Source organism: Palaemon carinicauda, chromosome 6, assembly GCF_036898095.1.
Source record: "Palaemon carinicauda isolate YSFRI2023 chromosome 6, ASM3689809v2, whole genome shotgun sequence".
NCBI classification, from domain to species: Eukaryota; Metazoa; Arthropoda; class Malacostraca; order Decapoda; family Palaemonidae; genus Palaemon; species Palaemon carinicauda.
In genome coordinates this window covers 2,232,668-2,238,735 of record NC_090730.1, presented here as the reverse complement: position 1 = coordinate 2,238,735, position 6,068 = coordinate 2,232,668, and the positions used below count along the sequence as shown (strand labels likewise).

The 6,068-nt window shown below is 33.9% G+C and overlaps 1 long non-coding RNA gene across 1 annotated transcript; it reads left to right on the top strand.

The window, feature by feature from the left end:
- The first annotated feature begins 192 nt into the window (after positions 1-192).
- On the top strand, positions 193-5,550 carry LOC137642368 (uncharacterized). The gene is made up of 2 exons (XR_011044759.1): positions 193-313; positions 5,037-5,550. It is a non-coding gene; the product is annotated as an uncharacterized lncRNA (long non-coding RNA).
- Positions 5,551-6,068: the final 518 nt, after the last annotated feature.

Below are 6,068 nucleotides of genomic sequence, written 5' to 3'. Positions count from 1 at the left end.
GAGTGCTAAACCTTCCACAATATATTGTACAGTCATGTTCAATGTTTATTTGTGTCTGATTGTTTCCTCTCTTACCCTTTTCTATTTTCCTTTCGAAGTAGTTGTTCCTGTCTTTCATCTCCTTGCTTTCCTTGCTCTCCACAAAACCTATTTGACTACTAGTTGTTCCTGTCTTTAAACTCCTTGATTTAGCTTTCTCTCCACCCAACCTACATTTCTTCTACTATTATTTCCCCTCCAAATTTAGTAACTATTTATCCGTCCAGGAACTGACATCTGTCAGAAAAGCATCCTGTATTGATAGGACAATAGTGTAACTACAACTTTGTGTGGAAAGGGATGAATAAGTTTGCGTGTTGTCAAAAGTTTGTTCAACTTATAATTGGCTGTCAATTTTATTTTTCATTTTTAGTACATTGTGTGTACCTTGCTGTCTTTATACTTATTTTTTTCTCTTCAGTCGCATGGCCTATGATTGTTTACTGAACGTAAGGGAGCTTGTTCAGTTTTTACATTTAATATCTTCTCTGTAACTATACAACACGTGGCTCACCTGGATTCAAAATTTAACTTGACAAGTTCTTGAGTGTAACTTTATAGTATTCCACGAGTAATCACTTTTTATTCACTTGTTATGGTTTAACATTTAATGCAACTAGTCATTCATCTTTTTGGTGAAAACATTATGAATTATTCTTAACGTAGTTGTTTGATTTAAATTTGTCTTTTGTTTTCTTGTTCGCGGGTGGTCTTCTTAGTGCGTTTACAAACCCCCATACTATCTTTCCTATCTAACTCCGTGAGTTGGTCAACAGACTGATCTGTTTTATTTAAAGTTCCTTGTGAACCTTATTACTTTATTGTCAAATTATTTTCCTGGGGCCCTTGCTCATTGTTCTAAAGCTTGACTCTTCATGTCAAAAGTTCTAATCTTAGTATATTTAGCTGAGTGACCGAACTTTGTTTCGGCTTCATTTTTGTTTGAATAGTGATAATTTTCTAGTGCCTTGTTCAATTTAAAGAATTCAATAAAAATGTTTGTTTAACCTTTTATTTTTTTATTTGAGGTTTATCTGTTTTAATGAAGTCATTGCTGAACTTTAATTCGGTCCTTGATTTAAAGTTTAATTTTTTTTAAACTTTTAATTAAGCCATTGCCAAACTAATTCGGTCCTTAGAATTTTCTAAATCAATTTATTTTATTTAATTTGCTAACCTGAAATTTGTGGTAATTAAACTTTATAACTTCAAATAGCTAAACATTCATATACTTTCTAATATGCTTAAGTTATGTGATTTAAAATTATGGTGCAATTTACTGAATTGGTCTCGGAATATTCTTTTTCCCGAAACTACCTCTTACAGTTAACAGTTTGAATGTCTTGCAGCAGAGCGTGGATTAATGGTTATCTTTTAAAAACTAAAATTCTTTTCAATTATCTAAAGGAAAGTGTAAAGGCAGTAAATATTTAAAAACTATAGATTTAAAAGAACAGTTTGATTTTAAACTGAACAAGCCTTTGCCACGCAAGTATCTTGCGCTTGCATAACTACAGCGTTTTGTAACTTCGTTCCTACAAAGTTTAATGGATTTGCTTTTGCAACGTAGCCCTAAATGTTCAGTTTCATTGTAACAGCTTCTGTAGTTTTGCGTATGATTTTCACTCTTATTTAACTTAAACTTTGCTGTTAACCTAACATTGCTGGCATCTCAAATTTACTAAACACTGCGGTATTTTTCAAATTGTTACGTATTTTTACTATAAAAAAAATCTTAATTCGTTCTTTCGTTATACCGAACAAGAGTACAATGTTGGGTAAAAATCTGTACAATAGTGTTTGTGGAAGTTGCTCTCAGACACGGGTTAATACATACCCCTGCAGACTAAGGTTTACAAGCTGTATAGTCTGGTCAAAATCGGTACAATAGGCTTTCAAGATTATAAAAAAAAAAAAAATTACATAACTTTAGAAGAAATTTCTTTGAACTGCTAGAGAAGTATCCTTTACAGGAAGAAAAGTTTGAAATGGTGGCAAGTCTTAAATGGGAAATACTTAGATTAACAAGCTTGTTTAGCTGGGCTAGTCTAGTTGAGGTAGAAAGTCTTAAATATATGTAAAATGTAGGCAATCTGAAATTTATTAAAAACTAGACAAATAAATTTCCAGGGTATGATAAGTAGATTAAGTTAAGGATGTTAAGGAAACTACAGGTCACCTTAAGTGACCTGTTGAACAGTGGGTATGGCTATTCAAACCTATATTGTCTGGAAAAGCCGGTTAAACTTAGGCATCTAGACTATACTAAGGACTATAACTTAACGCAAATCTAGATAGTTTTCCACAAGAGAAAGGATACAAAAAAGCACTTCATAACCTATGTAAACCAATTATCCTAACCCAATTATCCAGACCCTTCTAGAATTTGCATAGTCTCATCCAGACACTAATAGAATTTGCATATAACAAGCTTAGTTTTAAGAGTCTAGGTAGGTAATTACATTATAACAAGCTTAGTTTTAAGAGTCTAGGTAGGTAATTACATTATAACAAGCTTAGTTTTAAGAGTCTAGGTAGGTAATTACATTATAACAAGCTTAGTTTTAAGAGTCTAGGTAGGTAATTACATTATAACAAGCTTAGTTTTAAGAGTTTAGGTAGGTAATTACATTATAACAAGCTTAGTTTTAAGGGTCTAGGTAGGTAATTACATTAATATTGAGGACTTTAGAATTAACTCGCTTCATGTAATGCTTTTTATCGAAGATGGGCAAAGAAAATTTATTGAATGCTGCTTCCTTGTCTGATATTTAAACATACTAATCCCCAAGTTTGTTCCTAGTAAATTTTCTTGTATAAAAAATTTTGGTAAAACTACTATAGGTAGTAGGTTGGCCAGGGCACCAGCCACCCATTGAGATACTACCACTGGTGAGTTATGGGGTCCATTGACTGGCCAGACAGTACTACATTGTATCTTTATCTCTGGTTACGGTTCATTTTCCCTTTGCCTACACATACACTGAATAGTCTGGCATATACTTTAGATTCTCTCCTCGTACACCTGACAACAGATTACCAAACAGTTCTTCTTCGTTCAATGGGATAACTACTGTATGGTAATTGTTCAGTGGCTTCTTCCTCTTAGTGAGAGTAGAAGACACTTTGGTCAGCAGCTCTTCTAGGAGGACACACCAAAATCAAACCAGTGTTCTAGTCTAGGGTAGTGCCATAGCCCCTGTACCATGGTCTTCCACTGTCTTGGGTTGGTTTTCTTGCTTGGGGGTACACTCGGGCGCGCTGTACTGTCAGGTTTCTTTTGTTATTTTTTTTTTGTTTATATAGGAAGTATTTATTTTAATGTTGCTGCTTTTGAAATTTTTTATTCACATTTTCCTTTCCTGACTGAGCTATTTTCCCTGTTGGGGCCCCTGGGCTTATAGCATCCTGCTTTTCCAACTAGGGTTGTAGCTTAGCAAGTAATAACTAATAATAATTGGGAGAATGTCAATGATAGTCTGTTAGAGGGACATAAATTCTCAATTGTAAATAGCGTAAATTTTAATTTTGGGAAATTGATTCACCTTGTGTAATCTAATGAAAGTTTTCAAGCATTAGAGAGAGAGTCTGTCTTGTATGTCAGAAAATTTGTTGTATTGCTTTTGGGGAGGATGGACGAAGTATGTAGTAACTATAGGGACATTGGGGTAGTTTTAACTTGGTTTTATAGTTGTATAGCAAATTTGTTGGATTGCTTTTGGGGAAGAAGTTTGGGGAGGAAAGACTAAGTATGAACTATCTATAGGGACATTGGGGCAGTTTTAACTCTGATCTTGTATAGTTGTATAGCAAGGATTTAACAATGTTATGACTGGTGAAAAGTTAGTTGTGAAATATCTGAAGTCTCGTGAACTCTCCTTGCCAATATTTATCTTACCAATATTTATCTTATCGTTACAAGCAAAGCTAAAACTCATTGGAAAAGATTCTTTAAGCCCAGGGGCCCGAACAACGAAAAATAGCACAGTGAGGGAAGAAAAAAAGTAATTTACCTTGTGAAAGGAGAGCCTAACTTTAGGTGGTACATGAACTGCTATTAGAAGGGATTGCATAGTTACTAGATAATGATTTGGCCAGGGAGTTTAATTGATATCCCAATGAATAAGTTAGTTTATCTGCCGGAAATATTGCTAAATCCTATACTTTTTGGGATCCAGAAAGATATCCAGAACAATCTGGCTTCTAGATTTTTATAAGTAACGTATTTACAGAAATGCTAGTTTGTTATAAATTTATTCATAATTTTAAATTTACCTTGAACAATGGTACCATGCCATTTGAAAGAATATTCTATTGTCTAGAATGTAGTCTTGATTGCAATAGGCATTAAGTTTGCCATATGTGAATCACATCAATTTAGTCTTGCCTTTTGAGATGGTCTCTAGGACATTTAAGCTTGTCAACTTACATTAATGCATGGCAGAAACCTCCTAGCTCTGACGACACAAACTCGACAATATTTGAACAAATAAAAACCCTTACCAAAGTAAGACAGCCACTGAAAATCTCTCAAGATCTGGTTTAGATGAAAGACCTTCGTGAACTTAGAAGCCAAAATTAGAAAATTTCCTACAGGGTATGTAGTTTGCGTATTTCTGGGTCGCCCTTTAATTCTAACTTTGGTCATTATCAGGTAATTAAAAATACTTTTAACAGATAGAAACTTGCTGGAAAAAATAATCTTATCCATTGTAAATTTGCTTTTAAAGGCATTAAAGCAACTAAAAATGCCTAATAAAAAATGTGAACTTTAATTTTAGTTTGCTTTCATGGACCTCACGTAAATTAACTTTTATTTAAATTCTATTGATCAGCAGATATTGTGCTGCTCCAAAGGACTTCTACTTTCATAATCTGTCACTTAAACTCAAAAATTTTTGGCGTTCATAACAGTTAATTGATTTTCTAAAAGACAATTTAACCTAAATATCTAACAGTCGCACTCCAAAACACTTAACTCTATTAGTCCTTTACAGGGGAAAATCCAGGTCGACACTGCTCTCGCCCACGACGGATCTACCAGGAACTACATCGATGCAGCAGTACCCTTATTAAATCATCCCTGCCAAGAACCTAGTTTACACTGACCACAACCCTTCGATCTTTTTGGAACACGCAGAGACTGATCTAATTTGCCTTCAATGTGCTTTGTACCAACTAGACTTTGACCTTCACATAAAGCACCTTAAGGGCAACGACGAATTGGCTGATTCCCTGTTACGTGCTCAGCCAAGGCTTCATGAAAAGGAAGAGGCAAAACTATAAGGCCACTATTGGGCTTTACGATCTTGGAGGTGTTATACCTTAAAAAAATTTTTGTAAAACTGTAAAATTTAAAGTTTTAAAAATTTTCACCTGCGGGTACCATTTTATATTTTTGGAAGTGTTCCGGTCTGTTTTCCCTCTCCACCCAACCAACATTTGACTATTTCAGTCCTGGTCAGTCTCCAAAGCTGACAGGACTGCTTCCATGCCGGACCTGGTGTCAAATAAATTCAAGTTTACATAATCAAATTTGTTTTTCCAATTTGTATAATTTTCTGGTTCGTGGCCGTAAATTGTTTTATAATAAATTTAATTTTCTTCACAATTCCTATATTTTTTACTCTAACTAAAGTGGTTGTAAATTAATCTTGTTTAAGTATGCAGTTTTTAAGTAATTTGCTATAAATAACTAAAACTAAACTTAGTTTTTCGTATCATTTACTTACCTTCTGATATTTGCATGAAGGTTAAATTCATTTTAAAATACTTACTTTTTTGCAACAAGAGTATGAAAAGCTATGGGCACAGAACACTACCCCGAGAAATGTTTCATTAGTCCATATCATTACTTGCCAAGCTAAAAACTAGTTGGAAAAGCAGGATGCTATAAGCCCAGGGGCTACAACATGGAAAATAGCCCAGTGAGGAAAGTGCAACTTAAAAGTTTATTAAAATAAGCTTGGAACATTAACATATTTAAACTTTTAACATTAAATCGATAGATTAATGTGCCAGAGTATACC